Source organism: Natrix helvetica, assembly GCF_964273705.1.
Source record: "Natrix helvetica genome assembly, chromosome: 6".
In the NCBI taxonomy this organism is placed as follows: domain Eukaryota; kingdom Metazoa; phylum Chordata; class Lepidosauria; order Squamata; family Natricidae; genus Natrix; species Natrix helvetica.
In genome coordinates, this window is record NC_138553.1 from 13,143,369 (window position 1) to 13,168,564 (window position 25,196).

General features: G+C 43.6%; 1 protein-coding gene across 1 annotated transcript in view; it reads right to left on the bottom strand.

Moving 5' to 3' along the window:
• The window catches only part of CALD1 (caldesmon 1), a 231,077-nt gene that overhangs the window by 136,165 nt on the left and 69,716 nt on the right, over positions 1-25,196 (bottom strand). The window lies entirely within an intron of this gene.

Genomic DNA, 25,196 nt, shown 5'->3' on the forward strand with positions numbered 1-25,196 from the left:
CTGTCTGTGTGTCCAGCTGTCTGTATGTCTGTGTGTGTCTGGTGCAGGTAGTCTTCGACTTACAACCATTCATTTAGTGATCGAAGTTACAATGGCACTAAAAAAAGTTGACTTATGACTTATTTTTCACATGATTGTGGCAGCATCCCCGTGATCCAGAGGTGGTATTCAGCCAGTTCGGACCGGTTCACTCGAACCGGTAGCGATGAACTGTAGGTGGGCCTGCCCATCCGCCCCGGCTCCAAAACATCCTGTAGGAAGTTATCACCCAGCCCTCCCCCAGAAAAATGAAATATCCTAGGAAATATTGAAAAGGCAGAATATTTCTCTGGATGTGAAAAGAAACATGTTTCAAAAAGACAAGGTAACTCTCCCTGCAGCTTCCTGCCCCCACCTTTTGTCCATGAGCCATTAAAGCCTGAGCCAGTCCCTTTACATAATAAAAGAGTTCTCCCCTTCAGCTCCAGGGGGATGGGAATGAAGGCATGATAATATAAGCCTTTACTCAACTGACCACATGGCATCTGAACTCAACCAAACCTGGATTCAAAACTCAGCCTAGAGGATTGCCCTTGCATGGGCCCATGTGAGTCAGAAACCAATCAGAATACATTTCTTACACAGGAACAGGAAACAGATAGGTGGGGCCGAACAGATTATAAAAAGCCCTGCAAGCCCTTCTTCGACCCTTCTTCCCTTTTCTTCTTCATCACCCAACACCTGGAAGCATGTGATCGCCTTTTTCCCCCAGGACCTCCAGCCATGCGTCCTGTCCTCCATTAAAACATTAAACCATCTTTGTAAGCAGCCTCCATGCCTCCAGTGTATTTTTCCCCACTTGAGGGCGAACCCAGAAGGACATTTCTTCCAACAATCCTATGTTTTGATGTAGCCTCGTTTTTGACGCTGCACATGCGAGCAAAGCACATGAGCAGAAGGCCACACACATCCGAAGAAGGCAAGCATATATGTATGTGCGCTCATAGTTGCGAACTGGTGGTAAACCTAAGTGAATCCCACCACTGCCGTGGTCGCGTGTACAAATTTCAGACACTTGGCAACTGGCGTGTATTTATGACGGTTTGCCGTGTTCCGGGGTCACGTGATCACCTTTTGCGAGTTTCTGACAATGGAGGAGTCGGAATCACTTAACAACCATGTTACTAACTTAACAACTGCAGTGATTCACTTGAACTGCTATGGGAAGAAAAAATTAAATTTACTCATAAAATTGAGTAAAACTCATTAAATAACCAGTCTTGGGCTGAACTGTGGTCATAGGTTGAAGACAACCTGTATTTGGTCTCATAGGATTACTCAGGAGAAAGCAATGGAGTTGTGGAGAATGACATAGCCACTGGTGATTCTTCATAGTTGAATACAGTGGTACAATATAGCATTATTGTAAATGTATGTACAGTAATATGTATATAACATATACAGGCAGACCTCAATTTATAACAATTCACTAAATAACCATTCGGAGTTACAGTGGCACTGAAAAAAGTGACTTATGACCATTTTTCACACTTACAACCATTGCAGCATCTCAATGGTCACACGATCAAAATTCAGGCGCTTGACAACTGACTCGCATTTATGACTGTTGCAGGGTCCCAGGCGCATGAGGTGAACTTTTGTACCCTGACAAGCAAAATCAGCGGAAAAGCCGGATTCACTCAACAACCATGTCACTAACTTAAACAACTGCAGTGATTCACTTAACAAGTGTCACAAAATGGGGCAATGCTCACTTAACAACTATCTCGGTTCGCAATAGAAATGTTGGGCTCAAAATTGTGGGCTTCATAAGTCAATGAACAATACCTGTACAATACAGTTTTGGGTGTCTGGAGTGCCCACCTTTATGTGAAATACTCTTCATGCACATCCTTAAGTGAAGTTATCACCACCATGACTACTGTATTTTTCGGAGTATAAGACGCACCAGAGTATAAGACGCACCAAGATTTTGAAGAGGCAAATTTTAAAAAAACGTTTTTGCACTCTGCAGACCACCCAAAAATGGCCCGTTTTCGCAAAAAAATGTTTTTTAAAAAAGGGCAGGAATAGCTTTTAGGAGGCTTGTGGCGTGCTCCTGGGGGGTGCCCCCCAAAAACGAGCAAAAAACAGCCTGCTTTTCGCTCATTTCTGCCCTCCCCATGAGCGCTCTGAAAGCCTCCTGAAGGTTCTGTACGGCCATTTTGGTGAAGGGGGCAGGCTTTCTGGAGGCAAATAAATGCTATATTCAGTGTATAAGACACACCCAAATTTTCAGCCTCTTTTTTGAGGTTAAAAGGTGCATCTTTTACTCCAAAAAATATGGTAATTTTCCAGAAGTCCCTCAAGACCTGGCTATTGTTATCGGCCTGGAGATGACAGGCGACTGATGAGATCCTGAGGTGATTATTGATATTAAATCTTCTGTATGCCTTATATATTTTTAAAAAACCTTTTTAATAATAATAGTTTTTTAGCATACATTTATTGTTTGTATCTTGTTGTAAGATGCCTATTTTTGTAAGAGGGACAGACCAGGGGTGAAATCCAGCAGGTTCTGACAGGTTCTGGAGACCCGGTAGCGGAAATTTTGAGTAGTTCGGAGAACCAGCAAATGCCACCTCTGACTGGTCCCAGAGTGGGGTGAGAATGGAGATTTTGCAGTATCCTTCCCCCGCCACGCCCACCAAGCCATGCCCACCACGCCACACCATGCCCATCAAGCCACACCCCCAGGTAGTAAAAAAAATTGAATCTCACCACTGGGACAGACATATAAATTTAATAAATAAAATCTGTCTTTAAGATCTGTTTTCATTACAAAGAAATGATATCAACCCACAGGTGGTGGGACAAAGAGTAATAACCCCCAAATCCAGCCCCTTGGGTCAATGCAAGAATGTCCTGCTACTGCAGGTCTCCAACACAACAACCACTGCTTAGCAATGCACCCTGAAATTGTAAGACAAGTAGCAGTAGTAGTAATGCTTCTTAGTTAATGTTAGCAATTAAAAAAAACAGATGCTGTCATTCCAAAGAGTTTCCTATAAGGCAGGGGTGTCAAACGTCATTATGACAGCATCACATGACACTTATTTATTTATTTATTTATTTATTTATTTATTTATTTATTTATTTATTTATTTATTTGTTTTATTTAGTTTGTCAGACATGTACAAGATAACAGATATAAGTATAAACATGGACATGAACAAAGGAAATGAGTACAAATAAATGGGGACAGTAGGACAGGGATGGTAGGCACCCTGGTGCGCTTATGCATGCCCCCTTTACGGACCTCTTAGGAATGGGGTGAGGTCCACGGTAGACAGTTTGAGGTTGAAGCTGTGGGGATTTGAGGATGTAACAACGGAGTCAGGTAGAGCATTCCAGGCATTGACCACTCTGTTGAAGTCATATTTTCTGTAATCAAGTTTGGAGCAATTTACCTTGAGTTTGTATCGATTGTGTTTGCCCGTGTATTATTGAAGTTGAAGCTGAAGTAGTCATTGACAGGTGGGACATTGTAGCAGACAATTTTGTGTACTATGCTTAGGTTAGACCGTAGGCAGCCTATTCCTGCTTGTTCAAGCCCAAAATTTCAAGCCTGGTGGTGTAAGGGATTCTATTGTGAGCAGAGGTGTGGAGTACTCTTCTTGTGAGATACTTCTGGACCTGCTCAATCGTATTAATGTCTGATAAACAGTGTGGATTCCAGACAGACGAGCTGTACTCAAGAATTGGTCTGGCAAAGGTTTTGTATGCCCTAGTTAGCAGTATAATGTTATCGGGACTTTTTTCCCTTTCGTTAAACCAGGCATAGGTTTGGCCAGCGCGTGATGCTTCTGGCCTACAGGCCAGGAGTTTGACACCCCTGCTATAAGGCTTTTACATACTGTCACCTCAATTATACATTTCTTTCCATTTTATAAAAGCCCAACCGAATGGTCAGCTGGAGATGAGAGACCCTATCCTTTGAAAAAGCTTTCATTCATAATTACCATGCTATATCAAACACAGTTCTATTGTAGCAAATTGGTGATAAGAAATATATCGTCTTAACTATTAAGATTGCTTTTACAATCTCTGGCCATTCCAGCTTGACATTACATTTTGCCATGGAATATTTTTTTAGAATTACAGTTGGTTTGGGTAGAGCTTCTCAATGTCATCATATACAGAAATTTAGCAATTAATCACTTTAAAGGCCGAATTGTTCTCTTTCCTCCCCTCCCCCTCCCCATTAGAAACTCACAATGCTGTCTGGCATTTTGGCAATGGAACAAAAATGTTCGGTCTTTAGTGCATTCCCTGTATTGTTTCCACAGTCCCTAATTCCTGGCTATGCTGTATCTACTAGGCTCCACAGTAGGTTGACTCCAGTAGGAGTCACAGGTCATTGAGTTATTAGGGAGGGGGCTTCCTGCCAGCTAGGCCCACCCGTGGGGTATGCTCAAGCACAGACTCTGGTGTTGCACTGGTCTTTAGCGCGCTCTCTCTCTCTCTCTCTGATTGGAAAGAATATTTAATGGTGAAGCAGAAGCACATGGGTGGTTCTGGACAGCTGACCACATGAAGTTGAGAGTGAGGGTTATTTATACCTTCTTTAAGCTTTGCCCTTGAGCTTCCTGTTCCTGTGCAAGAACATGTCCTTTAATATCCTATTGGCTGTTGTCAGATTCCTATGGGTGGTCGTATAGGGGTTATCTAGGGGTCATAGCTGGCTCTATAGGTAAAAGAGGAAATGCAAATCCTAGGTGTTTGCCTTAGCTAATTTGGTCAACCTCTGGCTTATTGTTTATCTGAGCTCCCAGCTTTTTGTGACTTTGAAGTTTGGAACTGCAATGAAGGGACTTGTGTTCTGAAAGTGTGTTGGCAACTCCTATTGTGGCTAATGGCTTTCGTCTTGTATTGGATCTTGGGTGAGCGGCTACTTCTAATCCTATCACTCTGCCTTTGTTAGCTGTCAAACTTGGCTGCTAGCGGTTTTGAAATATCCTGCCTTGAATGGATTTCTGCCTGCGGTAATTGCTTTGCTTATGACTAGAGCCTTCTAGATAGTTGACCTCTTCTTTCAATAAGCTCTTTATCTCCTTAAGTGAAACTGGTATTGAGAATCTGGGGTAAGATTGTCTAATGAAAGGCAAAATGTTACATTAATATAAGCCTCATTCGGCTCTATAGAAGCTCCACATGGATTTTATCCTTGGTAGATATCCGAAAGGGGTCAATAGTCCACAGCTGATGAATATCTGCACAAATGTGCCTAGAAAGGACTAAAGTTTATCAAAGAGACAGCCTGAAGTTATCTGTGGAATGGCCCACCATCCTCGTTACCTTGGAGAGAGACAACTTGAACTGATTGCTCTGTTCTTAAAGGCATCGTTCAGTATATGGGACAGCTCATTCCGAGAGAAAACTCTGCATTCTGACCCTTGTGTGTATATAATGTAACACTTTATTTGTGTGCAATAGCATCTGTTGGATCACAAGCAAGCAACCCAAGGAAGAAGAAAGAACAACCCCTCTCCTCTCCTTCATCTAAAAAAAAAATGAAGCAAGCTAACACATCTCTGACTTGAGCATAAGTTGTTTAAACTGGCACCCTAGTCTGACCACATGTCAAGCATTCTTCTGCAGTATCTAAAAGAATGAGGTCCTTAGTCTGTCTTAAAGGAAAACAAATAAATCTGTTTTCTATCAAAATCTGTTCAGAGATGGTTGGAAAAGTTCTACAGAAGAGGATCATTGGCTCTAGTTTGAACCAGCTGTAAACAGGGGCAATTCTTCTTGCAAGGAACTGAGAACAAAAGAGGGTGAGCCCAGATTCCATCTTTGCTAATGGTTCATTTACACGTGGTGCAGATTTATTTATTTGTTTATATCCTGCATGTATTCCTTTTTATTGTTTGTCGCTCAACAGTGAGACACCGGTGAAGAGGGCACAGCAACACTTGCATTTTCGGTGTTGTATGAGAAGAGCATATCTTCCTTCCCCTATCCTTACCACTTTCCATAGCGGGATAGAATAGAATGGAATGGAGTAGAGTAGAATAGCAGAGTTGGAAGGGACGTTGGAGGTCTTCTAGTCCAACCCCCTGCTTAGGCAGGAAACCCTACACCTCTTCAGACAAATGGTTATCCAACATCTTCTTTAAAACCTCCAGTGTTGGAGCATCCACAACTTCTGGAAACAAGTTGATCCACTGATTAATTGTTCTGTCAGGAAATTTCTCCTCAGTTCTAAGTTGCTTCTCTCCTTGATTAGTTTCCACCCATTGCTTCTTGTTCTACCCTCAGGTGCTTTGGAGAATAGCACCTGAGGGTAGAACAAGAAGCAATGGATGTTCAAAAGCATCCTGTCATATTGCAATACTTTGTGATTTGGAGGTATTACTGTTTCGGACAGGAAGGCTATGCAGAAAGTGATGAGGACAGCAGAAAAGACAATTCGAAGTTCACTCCCTTCTATCCAGGACATAACGTATAAGCAATGCTTGACCAGGGTCTGCAATATTGTCAGGGATGCTACACATCCTCTCCATGACCGCTTTTCTTTGTTATCTTATGGGAGGAGGCTTCACAGTACTATATAGCAGGGGTGTCAAACTCAAGCCCCACGGGCTGGATACGGCCCACGGGATGCTTTAGATCGGGCCACAGGACCATCCTAGAAACAGCGAAGGATCGGCCTGTAGTGCCTCTGCTAGTGAAAACAGAGCTCAGTAGGCCTGTGCGCGGCCCTCCCGAGCTCCGTTTTCACTGGAGGAGATTGTTGCAGCCAAAAATGGAGCTCGGGAATACCGCACACAGCCCCACCGAGCTCCATTTTCGCTGGCAGAAGGCTGCAGGTGGATCCCCCCCCCCAGCCCTGCCTGGGCCACCACCTGTGCCCCCAACACAAGTGATGTCAAGTTGGCCATGCCTACCCTGGCCACGCCCACCACGGCCCCTGAGGTCAAACACAACCCTGATACGGCCCGCAATGAAGTCAAGTTTGACACCTCTGCTATATACTGTAGTATCAACCATGTTAACTCTTAAGGCTCTTTTTTCTACTATGTATTCAGAATGGACTGTGATATAGAGATGATAGAGATAGAGATATATCACAGTCCATTTTGAATACATAGCAGAAAAAAGAGTATTGAGCGTTAACAAGGTTGATACGTAGCAGACAATGTGAGACAGAAATTCTGTTTTCAACCATTGAGCTCCAAACAGTAGATAAAAGTCCTCTCTTTAGCAATACCAATTGCAAAGTCTTGTGTCTAAGCCAGGGGTGTCCAAACTTGGGAACTTTAAGACTTGTGGACTTCAACTCCCAGAATTCCCCAGCCAGCTGGCTGGGGAATTCTGGGAGTTGAAGTCCACAAGTCTTAAAGTTCCCAAGTTTGGACACCCCTGGTCTAAGCCTTTCTCCTTCCATGTCTTATCCTTCTCACCAACAGTGTCACTAATCCTCATTACCGTGCTCGGCACAATCACCGCTTTTTTGTCACCAGTCAGTGTCATCTGCTACCCCTTCTTCAAACCATTTACATTGTCTAAGGCAGAATAGGATGCAAGCAACACCTAGGAAGAGAAGAGCCAACTCAAGAATCCATTTCTTATAAGCAGGCTACCATGCTCCCTGAATTATGAAAACTGCTATGACTGACAAAGAAGATACAATATGAAAAAGAAGTCCAGCATGCATAAGAGAAATCTTCAGTTTTAACAGACTTAGCAGTTATGTTACCCACTACCACCTCATTCCACCCTACAAACCAGTTTAATTACACCAACAGATCTGGGTTGCAAGAATCAGAATGATGAATAGATGGAAGCAAAGTGCATTTTTTTTTTAATATTTCCTTGTGTGGCTAGGAGTCTATATAAGATGTATCTTGATTCAGCAACTTTGGTGTTCTTTTTAAATAACCACATCTGCTGCGTCCTGAGTGGAAACTTGGCAGCATTTTGATCTTAACTGCAAATACTGAACTTCTTCATCAGTCTTTTAAAAAAATCTATAAAAAACCTTGCTTCTTTCCAAAAAGAACAGTTCATTTGGGACTGCAAGCAAAATAAACATATTAAGTCATGTGAATATATACTTTTGTTTTTCATTCAGCCCTTCCCTTCATTCTTCTAACTGTACATCCTTAAGTCTTTTAAGATCTTCTAATGATAGGCGGTGTTAAATCAATATATGTCTCATTCGGCCCTATGAAAGTTCTACATGGATGCATCCATGGATATCATGGATGCTATTTGGTAGTGGCCAAGAGTCCACAGCTGATAAATAACATATCTGCGAAAATTAGATTAACAACTTGGGATACATAAATAAAGAATAAGGGTTTTATGCCCTCTCTGGGCTTTGAACTTCCTGGGGCACAGGAAGAGTATCCTGATTGGTTGCTGTCAGAGGTCATAGCTAGCTTTGTAGATTGTCTGTGTGCTAAGTTTGGTTGAAACTTGGTGGGTGGTGCAATGAAGGGCAATAAAATGAGGTAGATCTTTGTTATGAGGAATAGACTGCCCCAGGCCTTAATGGTCCATTAACAAAGGTGTGTTGTGGGGGGGGGGGGAGTGAGTTTCTGCCTCTCTGAGTGTTTGCTTAATGACTGTCATAAAAAAACAGTTGTAACTTCAAATCCAGTAACGGGGTTCTTCAACTTACAACCACCACAACCTTAATTTCAGGTTCAATTAGTCGTAAGTCAAGAACTACTGTTATATCGGTCTATTTGTGGTTCTCATCAGTTCTGTCTAATTTATACTGTCCCACTTTCATCACATTTCTTTAAGCTACAAAAATGTGCACATTTGAGTTGTGTGCATGCCTCTATCGTATACATGACGTATTCAGGTTTCCATCATGTAAGTATTGCATACCGTCTTTTTTGAACTATAAGACGCACCGGAGTATAAGACGCACCATGATTTTGAAGAAATAATTTTTTTAAAAAAGTTTTTGCACTCTGCAGGACTCCCAAAACCTCTGCCCGCCTCGTTTTTTGCACACACACACACACACACAAACACACACACACACAAAGGGCATGCAGAGCTTTGGGAGGTTTGTAGAGTGCTCCTGGGGCCGGGGGGGGGCAAAAATGAGCAAAAACAGCCCATTTTTTGCTTGTTTTTGCCCTCCCCAGCCCCCAGGAGAACTTTGCAAGCCTCCCAAGCCCTCCGCACATCCATTTTTGCAAAGAGGGCAGGGTTTCGGTAGGTTAAAAATGCTGTATTCAGTGTATAAGATGCACCCAGATTTTCACCCTCTTTTTTGGGGGGGGAAGTGCATCTTATTCTCCAAAAAATACGGTACTCCATTTCCCCGTGCATTTTTCTTTAAAAAAGAAAAAAAGAAAAGCCAAAACAAATTGAAAGTTCTCCTCAGCTACCAGTTAGAACAGTGTCGGAGTAGGGTCTCCTGCTTGAGCAGGGAGGTTGGACTAGATGACCTATAAGGTCCCTTCCAACTCTGTTAATCTGTTAAACGATCCTCCCTAATATTCAAAGATGGATATTTTTTATCCTACAGTTCTGAGGTTGCTTGGCTCCTGTTTCATATCTTACAAAATGTTAAAGCAGACAAAAATTACTCTGGAAATGACTAAATACTTCGAGGCTCGCTCTTGAAGATATGTTTAGGATTTCGAATATCTTCCTATGTAAAATTTCTCTCATTTAATATTGACTCCAGTTCCAAAAGGGGTGGGTGAAACAGTAGTCTCATGCTGAGCCAGCTGGCAGATTTGAGAACTCCGTTAAAACAGAATTTCTGAACAGAAATTTCCTCTTCCTTTCCATCTAGCCAGAGAATTATTTTCTAGTTCCACAGAAGAAGAAGAAAAAGAGGGAAGGATGATGTGAGAGGAATTCCCCTGGCATCTCTCTGTTTTTTCCATACCACAGGCCTCCCAAATTTCTGGTCATGGAATTTATTTCCATAACTTCAAGAATGGGAATGATGCAAAAATAGCATCCTTGAATCTTTGAAATGCTACACGCTGCTTTAAGCTAACTCAAGAATATGGGCAAGCCCGCTTAAGCTTGCCATCATTCTTTTATAGTAAGAGAAATGGAGAGTGTTGATTAAAAACATGGTATTACAAGGATTAAACACATGGTTGTGGATTATAAGGATTATAAGGATTAAACACTTGGTTGTTGATTAAACACATGGTTTATATAGGGGCGCGGTGGCTCAGTGGCTAAGATGCTGAGTTTGTCGATCAGAAAGGTCAGCAGTTTGAATCCCTAGCACCACATAACAAAGTGAGCTCCCATTACTTGTCCCAGCTTCTGCCAACCTAGCAGTTCAAAAGCACGTAAAAATGCAAGTAGAAAAATAGGAACCGCCTTTGGTGGTAAGGTAACAGTGTTCCGTGCGTCTTCGGTGTTTAGTCATGCTGGGCACATGACCACAGAGACGTCTTTGGACAGTGGTGGCTCTTCGGCTTCGAAATGGAGATGAGCACTGCCCCCTAGAGTTGGGAACAACTAGCACATATGTGCAAGAGGAACCTTTACCTTTTATAAGAAAGCAGGTTAGTAGGGTGGGGATGGAATAGGGATTTTGCAGTATCCTTCCCCCAGGAGTGGGGAGGGAATGGGGATTTGGGGTATTGTTCCCCTGCCACACCCACCAAACCACACCACGCCCACAAAGCCACACCCACAGATCAGGTAGCAAAACAATTTGAATCCCACAACTGCTGTTGGCCCAGCAGAGTAGGGATGGGGATGGTTGATGGAGAGAGACAGTGGAAAAGTAGTTTTCACAAAGAAATCTTTAAAAATGTCTCTGCGGTGCACGGCAGATAGAAAGATTAAAAGGTTCTGAGAAGGAGGGTTTTCCCCCCTTAATTTAGAAGAGATTCCATTTGGAAAAGGTAGTTTGTATTATAGATGTAGTAGAAATTAGGGATAAAAATCTAAGAAAAGCAGGATTTATAAGTCTAGGGAAAATGGTATACTAACAGAAGAATAACAGACTGTCTGATGCAAATAACCTAACATAGATTGATAAGTAAAAGAGAAAGAAATAATGGGAATAAAAGTGTAAAATTGCATAGAAATGTATTGAGAGGGAAACAGTGTTTGTAAAGATGCACCGATAGATATCTGCTAAAAGAAGGAATGCAAAGTTCTGATGTGATGTGTAAATGTTGTGTATGTTTTTGTCAATGTGTTTATAATAAAAAAATATTTTTAAAAAAGAGGTTCCATATCTCAATAACTAAAATCAGGCCTTAAAATACTAAGACTAACTAAATAGACTGCTAATGCATAAAACACTGCTACTGAATTTATCTTTAGCCAACAAAAAATACAGACCTTAATATAACTCTATTCCAAACACATCTTCCCAGCATGCTCCCAAATTCATTCTGCTTAAAAATTGAGAAATGGATTTCACTTCCCTGGAGCAAAGCTTTAAGCATCAGCGGAATGGGGTTTACACAATTTTTTGTCGTTCACTGCTTATCACTTCTGAACCACACTGCTGACCCCAAGCCTATCATGGGAAAGCTAACTTTGTCGGGGAGGGGGGGGATGTGTTCTTTATCTCCATAGTCAAGCCATTTGCTTTGAAGCAGTCTCTTTATGGCTTTTGTTTCTTGCTGGAATGTGTTCTTTACAAAACCCAGATGAACCCTAGATAAAAAGCATTGTGGACTAGCGGCTAGAGGGCTGTCAAAACCAGGATGCCCTGAGATGCAAAGATTATTACCTGAATTTCACTTTTCCTTCTTGTAAAGCAGATGTACAGTAATTCTTTCTTTCCTTTCTTTCTTTCTTTCTTTCTTTCTTTCTTTCTTTCTTTCTCTCTCTCATTCGTTCTTCCTTTCTTCCTTTCTTTCTTTCTTTCTTTCTTTCTTTCTATCTCTCTTTCTTTCTATCTATCTCTTTTTCTTTCTTTCTTCCTTTTTCTCTCTTTCTTTTCCTTTCTTCCTTTTTTTCCTTCTTTCTCTCGCTCCTTCTCTTTTTTTCTCTTTCTCTCTCCTTTTCTTTCTTTCTTTCTTTCTTTCTTTCTTTCTTTCTTTCTTTCTTTCTTTCTTTCTTTCTTTCTTTCTTTCTTTCTTTCTTTCTTTCTATTGGGTTAGGGATTTTCTGTCTTCACTGTGAGTTATATTGTGTTGGGGGGTGCACTGAGGAGCTCAACCAATTTCATTGTACATATGTTGTACACTGATAAATAAATTATTATTATTATTATTATTATTATTATTATTATTATTATTATTATTATTATTATTATTATTATTATTATTACATCAACAGAATTGTATCACAGCGGCCAGTTGTTTCGCCGGATTTGGCATTAATTACTAGTCGGGCCCCACCCAGGGGCCTAGGACATCGTAACGTATTTTCATAATATGTGTGCGGATCCAAGCAGTGCGGCCTTTTGCATTTGACTGATGGTGATTTTGTCAATTTTTAACTGTTTTAAATGTAATTCCAGTGCTTTTGGAATAGCACCCAGTGTGCCGATTACCACTGGAATTACCACTGCTGGTTTGTGCCATAATCGTTGGATTTCGATTTTTAAGTTCTGGCATTTCGCGATTTTTTCATATTCCTTCTCGGCGACCCTGCTATCCCCTAGTATTGCGATGTCTATGATTGTAACCTTCTTTTTCTCAACCAGTGTGATGTCTGGTGTGTTATGCGCCAGTATTTTATCCGTTTGTATGCAAAAATCCCACAAGATCTTGACCATCTGACCCTCGACGACTTTTTCAGGCTTATGTTCCATAATAATTATGTTGTTGTTGTTGTTTTTGTTGTTGTTGTTTTTGTTGTTGTTTTTGTTGTTGTTTTTGTTGTTATTGTTATTATTATTGTTGTTGTTGTTGTTGTTGTTATTATTATTATTATTATTATTATTATTATTATTATTATTATTATTATTTCTCTCTCTCTCTCCCTTCCTTCCTTCCTGCAGATTCATGCCATTTTTACTGCTGAGGAACCTGCTTGTTTCAATCTGTGAGAGATGTAGGACACATGCACAGTGACTCTGGGATGCTGTAAAGCGTGGGAGTATTTAATATTTTATTCGATCTTTAGACAGGATTTGTAGAGAAACTACAGTTTAATTGAGGTATTAATCCTTGCAGGCCTTTTGCACACCTACTCAGTATCTTTATTAGAATTAACATGGGGGGGAGGGGAAACCACACTTTCCTAAAATCAGTGCTCTTGAGTTGCAGCGATGGAGCTGGGGATCCTTAGGTGATCTGTGGGTTGACCATCCTTGCGGTATAATACAGCACTGTCTTTTTTGTAAATCCTTTCCATTTCTAACTGCACCTCAATACAGGATTGGGTTTACAAGCCTAACATTTAGGTCAGTGTTTCTCAATTAAAAGTAATAGCAAGATACAACACAGAATAATTGGATAATGATGGACTATAACCTACCCTCTTTCCCTGAAAATAAGACCTCCCCGGATAATAAGTCCAATTGGGCTTTTGAGAGCATGCACTAAAGTAAGTCCTCCCCCCGAAATAAGCCCTTCCCCAAAATATTTAAGTACATGTGCAACCAGTCCCCACCATTTCCTCTGGTTACTTGCCGTGCAGACAACATGGGGCGAGGAGGCAAGGCCAGAGGGGCAGAAAGGAGGGGGCACATGCCCCACGCACCCCACACATCCTTACCTAACAGCCACTCCTGCAACCCTAGCCATCGTGCCCCTTCTGTCACACTAATGGCCGCCGCAAAAAGAGCAGCAGGCCCAGCAATGCGCCCCACTGCTGCTGCAGCAGCACAACGCAGCAGCCGCCATGAGGAGACCACGTTCGCCACCTCCTGCACCTCAAACATTACAAGACCTCCCCCAAAATAAGGCCAAGCACTTATTTCGGGGGTGTCAAAAGAAAATAAGACCGTGCCTTATTTTCAGGGAAACACGGTAATATAAATGTGTATTATTATTAAAAATACATAAGTTGACTGAATGTAATAATTGCTGTATGATTCACTTTATTAGTTTTATTCGCATTAGAATGTATGACACCCAGGCGCCAGACTGTTCACGCGTTGATTGGATAAATATTTTTTTAAAATATATAGTTTAAACTTTTTTTAAAAAAAATTGTTAAATGACAGGTGAAGGTGGGTGCAGAGCTCAGTGGGCTCAATAAGCAACGGACTTGGCAGGCCTTCGCTGCGCTTGGGAGCCAACCGTGCTGATCCTTAATGCAAGACTACAAGAATAATGAGGCTCTGCCAAGAATTGGCGGCATTAACGCTGACAAATGCTTCAGATGTGAAGCCAAGCTTCCTACGACACGAGTGTGTGGATGTATTTCTACACTGAACGGTCAGGTTTTTCAAATGCAGATGGCTTCTGCTAGGGAAGGGGTGCTGATGGGCAATGGGATCAGCCCAGGGATGGAGAAGGAAGTTAATCATTTCCTTCCATTCCTGCACACTAGTTGTATTGTTGAGAGAGAGGAACTATCAGTGGTTAAGGCAATTTTGGCCCCTCCCTACTTGTGTCATGGCCACGTATAAAGCACAGGTGCCTGGGATAATAGAGGCACATCTCTTCAAATGGTTGGGAAAGAGGTGTCAGTGCACAGCGTGACTACTACTTTGAGACAACCCAGGAGCAAAATACAGTACACAGAGGTTTTGTCTTTCAAACAGCGGTTTACATACAGGACTTATATATATGTACATACATGTTTCAGGTAAATACTAGCCAAGCAATCAATCTTCAACTCTAAATGGAGAACTACAATGGAGATAGATACACGAGGAGAGAGAAACACGAGGAGAGAGAGAGAGACCCTCACATGGCCTCCCTTATATATACAGCTTCTTAAAGTGGCAGTAACCCTGCTGACTCATCCTCATGTCATCATCTTGGTTTACAGCCTTAGAGCAGCTGGTCAGCTATTAAATCGTCATTACCCTGACGAGAGGATGAGCTTCTTAACAGATAGCAGAATAACAGAATTGGAAGGGACCTTGGAGCTCTTTTAATTGTGGTGCTGTAGTGCTTAGAATGCAGTATGGCAGGCTAATACTGCTCACATTGCCAGGAGTTTGATTCCTTCGATCCTGACCAGCTCAAGGTTGACTCAGCCTTCCTCCTTCTGTAGAATGTCCATCCTTCGGTAGAATGAGGACCCAGAGTGTTGAAGGAATATGCTGACTCTGTAAACTGCTTTGAAGGGGCTGTAAAGCACAGAGAAGTGGTATATAAGTGTAAATGCTGTTATTCCTCAAGCAGGAGACCCTATACCATTTCAGATGCATGGCTATTCAGTCTCTTCTTAAAAGCCTCCTGTGATGGAGCACCAACAACCTCTGAAGGAAAGCCATTCTACTGGTTGTCCCAAAGGTGCTTTTTCAAGAGGCAACTGGACTTTCTGGTTTTTTCTTTGAAGATGATTCGCTTCTCATCTAAAAATCTTCTTCAGCTCTGACTGGATGGTGGGGAATGGAAGGTCAACAGTTCCGAGAAGGCTCCACACTCATTTACACCACAAGAAGGTGTGGAGCCTTTTTGGAACTGTTGACCTTCCAATCCCCACCATCCAGTCAGAGCTGAAGAAGTTTCTTGGATGAGAAGCAAATAGACTTCCAAGGAAAGTCCAGTTGCTTCTTGAAAAAGCACCTTTGGGATAACCATGGCCTGGATGACCGAGAATCTCCATAGATATTCCATCATTGTTCTTCTCATTGTTAGGAAGTTTCTCCTTACTTTTAGGTTGCTTCTCTCCTTAATTAATTCCCATCCATTGTTTCTTGTCTTGCCTTCTAGTGCTTTGGAAAATTTGGGAAAACTTCCTTGTACATTTTTATTATACAGCTATTTGATTGATATGCTGATAAAAGCACAGGTGATAGAGTTTATACTTTCCCCATCCTGATGTCTCCTGATGTTGGAAAATTCTGAGATGTGTTGCTGTTGTACATCTGGAGGGCTGAATCCTGGAAAAGCTATTGTACATCTCTCTATATATAAAAGCAAAATACCACTCATGCATCATCACAAAATCTCCAGAATTGTAAAGCCTACAAACTTGAAATTTGGCACATATGTTCCTCTTGGCTTCTAGGTGCTTGCTAAGAAATGATTGTTTTGAAATGATCATCAGATCATTAGCATTTCTCATATTATTATCAACACGCTCTGATGCTAAGGAGTTAGACGTTCTACTCCCCATCCCCACCTGAAAAGAATTCGGTTCCAACTGCCACTTGGGTGGGGCGGGGCCAGCACATGACTCATCCATCCTGCGGGCTGGGAGTTTAGACATTCTACTCCCCCTCCCCACCTGAAAAACATTCTGATGCTAAGGAGTTATACTGAGGGAGAGAAGGAGATAAGATAGGAGAGGCCTCTGTGGGGCAAGCCTGAGGGAGAGAAGGGCCTAAGAGGGACTAGAACTCGTAGTCTTCTGGTTGCTAGCCACTGCACCAAATTGGTTCCTGCACATTGCATATATATCACATACCCCTTTATTATTTTGCTCTTCCCCACAAGAGGTTCTTATGGAAACAAAATGTTTATAAGCAATTTTGTAAAACTCATTTAAATAAACCTCTAATGTAATCTGAGAAACAGATGTTTGGGGCCACTGCTACAGTAGTGTGACCTGTGATGAGTAAGAGATGAACTGATTTCCCATAAAGCTGTAGCATCGGGAGAAGGAAGGAAGGAAGGCAATTAACCCTTCCTATTTGGATAATTTATCTCTGTCCCAATAGAATTTTTTATTCTCCCCAGGAATACTAGTACTTGGGTACTAGTACCACTCTATAAAGCCTTACTAAGACCACACCTGGAATCAGTGACGTGCGGTGAGGGTTATGGCTGGGGAGGCTGGTGACGTCATCAGGAAGGCGGGGAATGGGACCACGTGTGCAGACCACGTGTGCAGACCACGTGGTCTCGTTCTCCGCCTTCCTGAGTGAACATTAAGGGGACCGCGGCGTAGCATTACTTCCTCCACCGGCACCAGTCCCTTTCACCCCGCTCAAGCCTTGCCGCCTGCAGCCACCGCCTGCAGCCACCGCCCGCCCTCGCTGCTCCTTTCGTTGCTTGCCCGCCCGCCTCTAAGGCACGCCAAAGCCTCCTTCGTCCCCCCCCAGCGCGCGCCCTTTTTATTTCCCGTGACACCCCCCCCATTTCGGGAAAGCTTTCCCCATTGCCTGGGGGGTGAGGGGGGCGGCTCCTCTCCCCCCACTCCCTCCGTCCCTGCCTCTCTCCTCAGCCCCAAAGCTCCGTCCGCGCGACTCACTTCCAAGGCGGTGGCTGCTCCATCCCGCTCCGGCTCTGGAAGCGACCGAAGATCAGGCTGCGTTGCTCGCTCGCTCGCTCGCCGGACTGCTTTGGCGCCATTCTGGCTACCTTCGTCCATCCGCGCCCGGGAGATGCGGAAGCAGTCCGGTGGACGAGTGACCGAAGATCTCGCTGCCTCGCTTGCTGCCTTGCTCGCTCACTCGCCGGACTGCTTCGGCGCCATTCTGGCTACCTTCGTCCATCCGCGCCCGGGAGATTCGGAGGGAGAAATGTTGTCGGCGCCTCCAGATGACGAACCAGTCGCTTGCTTTCGTCATCGGGAGGCCGATAACATTTCTGCCTCCACGTCTCCCGGGCGCGGATGGACGAAGGTAGCCAGAATGGCGCCGAAGCAGTCCGGCGAGCGAGCGAGCGAGGCAGCGAGATCTTCGGTCACTCGTCCACCGGACCGCTTCCGCATCTCCCGGGCGCGGATGGACGAAGGTAGCCAGAATGGCGCCGAAGCAGTCCGGCGAGCGAGCGAGCGAGGCAGCGAGATCTTCGGTCACTCGTCCACCGGACCGCTTCCGCATCTCCCGGGCGCGGATGGACGAAGCTAGCCAGAATGGCACCGAAGCAGTCCGGCGAGCGAGCGAGCGAGGCAGCGAGATCTTCGGTCACTCGTCCACCGGACTGCTTCTGCATCTCCCGGGCGCGGATGGACGAAGCTAGCCAGAATGGCGCCGAGGCAGTCCGGTGGACGAGTGACCGAAGATCTCGCTGCCTCGCTCGCTCGCCGGACTGCTTCGGCGCCATCCGCGCCCAGGAGACGCGGAGGCAGAAATGTTATCGGCCTCCCGATGACGAAAGCAAGCGACTGGTTCGTCATCTGGAGGCGCTGACAACATTTCTCCCTCTGCATCTCCCGGGCGCGGATGGACGAAGGTAGCCAGAATGGCGCCGAAGCAGTCCGGCGAGCGAGCGAGGCAGCGAGCGAGGCAGCGAGATCTTCGGTCACTCGTCCACCGGACTGCCTCGGCGCCATTCTGGCTACCTTCGTCCATCCGCACCCGGGAGATGCGGAAGCAGTCCGGTGGACGAGTGACCGAAGATCTCGCTGCCTCGCTCGCTCGCCGGACTGCTTCGGCGCCATCCGCGCCCGGGAGACGCGGAGGCAGAAATGTTGTCGGCCTCCCGATGACGAAAGCAAGCGACTGGTTCGTCATCCGGAGGCGCCGACAACATTTCTCCCTCCGCGTCTCCCGGGCGCGGCCGGACGGATGTATATAATATTATATATATATAGTATATAATATTATATACTATTATTCCATGAAGAGAGGTGAGGCCGTGCCTCCCTTGCCTCTAGTGACCGCACGTCACTGCCTGGAATACTTCATCCAGTTTTGGACACCACGCTATAAAAATATGTAGAGACTAGAAAGAGTGCAGAGAAGAACAACAGAGATGATTAGGGGACTGGAGGCTAAAACATATGAAGAACAGTTGCAGGAACTGGGCATGGCTAATCAAGTGAAGAGAAGAACCTGGGGTGACATGATACCAGTATTCTAATACTAGCTGGATACCCATGCTTCGCAATGAAACTATGTGAAAGGGCTATGCAGGAGAAATTTGGTTCACAATCTGTTGGCTCAGTGGTGGTTATCGACTGAAACACATAAAGGAATATAGCTTCTGCTGTCTTGAGTCTGGAAGCAGTTCCATAGGTGGAAGGCATAGACATTTTGGTGAGATACCGATGTTTAGTACTATAAGGAGCACCACACCACTTCTGAATGAAGGAGTGGAATGTATGCCAGTTTGAACTGAGGTAATAGCATGTTAGGCAAGTGGCAGTTGGAACAGAGTTCTTTTCAGGTGGGGAGGGGGAGTAGAATGTCTAACTCCTTAGCATTAGAGTGTGTTAATATAAGGCAACTGGACGTTATAACAGAGTTCTTTTCAGGTGGGGAGGGGAAGTAGAATTCCTTAGCATCAGAGCATGTTGATTACCATATAAGAAATACTAATGATCTGATAGTCATTTTGAAAAATCCTTTTTAGCAAGCACCTGGAAGCCAAGAGGAACATACTGTACGTGCCAAATTTCAAGTTTGTAGGCTTTACAGTTCTGGAGTTTTCGTAATGAGTGATTGGCATTTGGCTTTTATATAGATAGATTTGAGGGGCTTCTCACAGAGAGGTTGGGGACAATCTATTTTCCAAAGCACCCGAAGCAAAAACAAGAAACAATGAATGGAAACTGATTGATTCAACCTAGAAATAAGGAGACATTTTCTGACAGTGAAAACGATCAACCAGTAGAACAGCTTTCCCTCACAAGTTGTGGGAGCTTCATCACTGGAGGCTTTCAAGAAGAGACTGGACACAGACACTTGTCAGAAATGGTATAGGGTCTCCTGCTTGAGCAAGGGGTTGGACTAGATGGCCTACAAGGTCCCTTCCAATGCTCTTATTCTGTTATTCTGAATCTCTTTTCTAGAGGTGGCTACTTCTGGTCTCAATCACCTACTAGGAGATTAACCAGGTTCTGGCAGTGTGGGGAGTCTGAGCACCAGACAATTTCTGCAGCCCTCCTATTTGTAAATCCTGTATTGAGCCAGATGGTTTATTATTATTATTATCATTGGCTCTTATTCATGCTGGCTTTACTTGAAGTTTATTTATATTTTATGCTGACTATTGGAAGCTGCCTTGGAAGAATTTTAATCCTAAAGATGGCCTATAAAGATTTAAATAAAATAAATCAAGAAATTCTTGAAAGTGAACCTCCGGTGACCTTCTTTCCTCCTTTTATAGGAATTATAGCAGAACTGTCAGAAAGGGTTTATACTTTTTTTAAAAAAAAGAATGTGTTCAAGATGCACTGGAAGTATAATTTATTTGGCCAAGGGCATTTTAAACGAAATGTGTGTTTTTATCAGGATAATCTGTTTTTTTTTTCATTACTATCTTTAAATTGTTCCTTTTCTTTTTCTTTTTCCAAAATACAAAAAGGGCAGGATAGTCACATAGGAACTACTTTAGAGAGATAGCAGACAGATTTTTTAAAAAAAGGATTAAATCTGAAATGGTGAGAATAATAAGAACTTTAAAAGAATTTTAAAGATGATTATGATGATGATTTATTAGCTAGGGCTAATAAAATCAACTGTAGTCAAAGCTATGGTTTCCCAATTGTAATGTATGGCTGTGACAGCTGGACTATCAAGGAAGGTTGAGTGTCAAAGAATTGATGCTTTTGAATTGTGGTGTTGGGGAAGACTCTTGAGAGTCTGTTGGACTGCAAAGCGATCAAATCACTCAATCCTGACTGTTTTTGGGAAGGACAAATACTGAAGACGAACCTCAAACACTTTTGCCACCAAAAGAGAAGGGAGAACTCATTGGAAAAGACCCTGATGTTAGGAAAGATTCAAGGCAAAAGAGAAGAGGACAACAGAGGATAAGATGGTTAGGATAGTACCATTGACAGAAGTGGTATTCATTCGATTCAGACTGGTTCACCGAACCAGTAGTGGAACACACGGGTGTGCCCCCCAACCTGCCCACCCGCCCGAGCTCTATGCCATCCCACTTATGCATGTTTTTGAGGGCGGACACATGCACAGAAGGCAGGCATGTGAGCAAAGCACATGCGCGGAAGGCTGGGCCCATGCACAAAAGGCTCCCCGTGCCTGCATGTCCGCGTGATGAACCGGTGGTAAGGAAGTGTGCAACCCACTGCTGGTCATTGACGCAATGAACATGAGTTTGGGCAAACTCTGGGAGTGGAGAGCAGGGGGACCTGACATGCTGCAGTCCATGGGGTTGCAAAGAGTCAAATGGGACTTAGTGACTGAACCGCAAGTAAAATCAACAAGCATCTCTTATTCCTTTTTTTGCTCGATCGCATGTCAAAAACGTTTCTGACTGCAGACATCTTCAGTTGGTGTGATGCCCTTCTTGTGATTGCAATACGAGTACAGCAGTAATTGTCAATCACTGATCGATATTACTAAACCATCAGTTGGGGGGGGGGGACAAGAAGCCAAAACTGGTGGACCTAATCAAACGGTGCGCAAACTCAGCGATGGATTTCTAATTGGGGAGGGGGAGATCAAAAGCTTCATATATATTTCGAATTTAACATTTTACATGTGAATTCATGAAAAATGCAACATGGCTTTTAGGCATTTAAAAAAAAATCCTGGGCATTGATGATTAATTTATTTAGGGTAGTGACATGCAGTCAGGGGAGGCAGGGGAGGCACAGCCTCACCACTGTCATCATGAAAAGAAAAAAAATGTAAAAGGAAAAAGGCGAGAGCTGAGGTCAGGCTGTGATAGTCGCTGCCTCACCGTGGATGACACTGCTTAACTGTTTAAAAAAGCCTCTTAAAAAGCTCCCCCTACTGCATGCCTCATCTAGTCTGACTTTAGGCGTTTTATGATCACTCGAGCAGAGTTAAGCAAGGATTAAAAGCCTAAACATTTCTGACATAGGTGAGGCACGCAGTTCTCCTGCCTCATAGTAGAGGGCGCTCATTTGGGTGGGGCTTCTTCAGAGGACCTGAGGCAAGAGCAGAGTTGAAATCCTCTCTGAAACAGCTGGAAAAGGTACGTGTGGGTCGGAGGGAGAGGGAAGAATTCAAACTTCAAACTTCAAAGTGTAGTTTGATTGCAGGCAGAGCCACGTTGCCTTTTCAAACCTGTAATCAGTGAAGCTGGGCTGGATCCTTCCGGGGCTGGGGGAAAGTGTGTAGTCCAATCCAACGTGTGTGTGTGTGTGTGTGTGTGCGTGTGTGTGTGTTTGAGAGAGGGGGAGGGAGGGAGGGAGGGAGGGAGGGAGGAAGGAGAGGAAGGGAGAAGAAAAAGAAAGAAGGAATCTTCTTTCGCAAAGGAGAAAAACAAATGCTGTCACTTTAAATCAGAACTGAGCATGCCTGGCTGTGAAATTCTGGGAGTTGAAGTCCACAAGTCTAAAAAAATTTGAAACCCACCACTGGGTCAGTGCCTCACCAGCCATAAACCTCACAGCACGTCACTGATTTACGGTACGGCAACTGATGAAGAATTGACATGAAATACATTTCGCTTGGCCATTATTTAAAAAATAATAATTAGAAATAAAGGATGTTGCAATACAGAAAGAGTAATACAGTGGTGGGATTCAGCTGGTTAGCACAGGTTCAGGAGAACTCCAGGCATATCTGTGGCTATTTTCATCTTTTGGGATCTCCACTTTTGGTCTGGAGAGTCTAGCTTGCTAATATTATCAACCAAACCATTCAGAAATTCAGCGTCATGACTAAACACAAAGATAAAACTGACTGTGGAGGCAGTACTCCTAAATAAAAATAAAAGATTGTAGATTTGTGTCCTGAATACATGATGATAGCCTGCAGGTTGTCAAAGCCATCATGATAAACAAGAGGACAAAGTTCAAACAACTCCAGTCAACACCCTCTTGTCCAAAACTTAGCCAACATCTCTAGACACCTCTTATAGTCTGCAGCCTCCAATTATACATCGAATTGTGTAGATTTCATGCTTTCGAAAGAGTCCTCAAGTTTTTGCCCAAGGCTGAAGTATTTCAGAAAATACAGTGCCATCGTCAACAAAAGATGTTGTTCAAGTTTTGTGTTTTTAGCCTAACAGACCGGTTGATGTTGCCAAGGCATTGCTTGTTTGACACGTGCTAGCTTACACTACAAAGTGAGTGACAAAGAGAGTCAGCCTCACTTTGAGTCAAGGATTCAAACCTCACAGTAGATGACCTATGACAGATTTTACTCTTTGCAGAAAACAGATTTTGAAAACCTAAGGCATATTTAAAAACTTGAGAGCTCTCTCTCTCTTTCTCTTCTCTTTCTCCCTTCTCTCCCTCCCTTTCCATCCTTTTTTATATTTCTCTCTTTTTAAGGCATATTTAACTTGAGAGCTCTCTTTCTCTCTCCCTCTCTCCTACCCTTTCCCTCCTCCTCCACATTTCTCTCTTTTAAGGCATATATAACAACTTGAGAGCTCTCTCTCTCTTTTTCCCCCTGCCTCTCCCTCCCTCTCTCTCCCTCTCCCTCTCTTCCTTCCTTTTCCTCCTTCTCATTTACATTGGAAAATATGGGAATCTTAATAGAAGATCATTTGGACGGTAAAAAATGCCTTTCCACTATTCACTTCTGATGATACACCAACTTTCTGTAGTTATCTGACAAGCAAATGCAGCTTGGAATGAAGATTTTGAAGAACTGAAAGGATGTAAAAGAATTTCCTCCAAGAATGTTTGCCTGAGGAAAATTGAACAAAAGACAAAGATAAAAGTTTGGCCCCTCATTTCTTTTCAAGAGTCAGGTATAATTCTATGCTCTAAATCCAAGCTTGAGTATAATTATCCCCTCCCCAAAAATGGACTACTCTTTTTATTTTTCAAACCCAATAAGCTTTGGAATTTAAATCACCCTGTCTTGACCAGCCTGGAAGCATTATACATAGATTGAAATATGGGGTTAATTTAGAATGACAGTTCTGCATCCAGTCCAAACCAATTCCTTCAAAGCAACCACTTCATAAACGCATGGCTCAACATAGGAGAACAAATCCATCGAGACAGGATTCAGCAGTCCATCTGCGTTTGAAAGACAGAGGCCACTGTTTTGAAGACAACAGAGGCCACATTTTAGATAGAGAGGACCGCTAGTTTCAAAGAGGAGTCGATGAGGCCATCTATGTCAAAATTGAACAGCCCTGTCTTCAAGGGGAGGGATACGTCATCTATCGTCAGTGTACAACACAGAACTTTCAGCAGTTCCCAGATAAACCTCCAAGTACAATACAATAGCAGAGTTGGAAGGGACCTTGGAGGTCTTCTAGTCCAACCCCCTGCCTAGGCAATAAACCCTATATCGTTTCAGACAAATGGCTATCCAATATCTTCTTAAAGACTTCCAGTGTTCACAACTTCTGGAGGTAAGCTGTTCCATTGATTAATTGTTCTAACTGTCAGGAAATTTCTCCTCAGTTCTAAGTTGCTTCTCTCCTTGATTAGATTCCACCCATTCCTTCTTGTCCTACCATCAGGTTTTTTGGAGAATAGGTTGACTCCATCTTCTTTGTGGTAGCCCCTGAGATATTGGAACACTGCTATCATGTCTCCCCTAGTCCTTCTTTCTCTTAAGCTAAACATACCCAGTTCCTGCAACCGTTCTTCATATGTTTTAGCCTCCAGTCCCCTAATCATCTTTGTTGCTCTTCTCTGCACTCTTTCTAGAGTCTCCACATCTTTTCTACATCATGGCGACCAAAACTGAATGCAGTATTCCAAGTGTGGCCTTACCAAAGCATTATAAAGTGATATTAACACTTCACGTGACTTTGATTCTATTCCTTTGTTATGCAGCCTAGAACTTTGTTGGCTTTTTTGGCTTCTGCTGCACACTTCTGGCTCATATTTAAATGGTTGTCCACTAGGACTCCAAGATCCCTCTCACTGTTACTACTATTGAGCGAGGTACCACTTATACTGTACCTGTGCATTTCGTTTTTCTTGCCTCAACGACTCTCTAAAACAGTGATGGCGAACCTTTTTCGCCTTGGGTGCCAAAAGCACACGTGCACACGTGCTATCATGCATGCTATCACACGTGCTTGCCTGCCCACACCTATAATTTAATATACACACACCCGTACTGGGCTCCCTGCATATGCGCATGTGACACACAAACCCACTACCCCGTGCATACGCGCACAGCTTTCTTGGAGTCTGAGGAGGGCAAAAGTGGCCTCCCCTGCCCCCAGGAGGCCTTCCGGAGGCTGGAAACGGCCCATTTCCAACTTCCGGTTGGCCTGTTGGGCCCATTCTTTGCCCTCTCCAGGCTCCGGAGGCTTTTCTGAAGCCTGGGGAGGGCGAAAACATCCTCCCCCGGCCCGCCAGAAGGCCAAAAAATC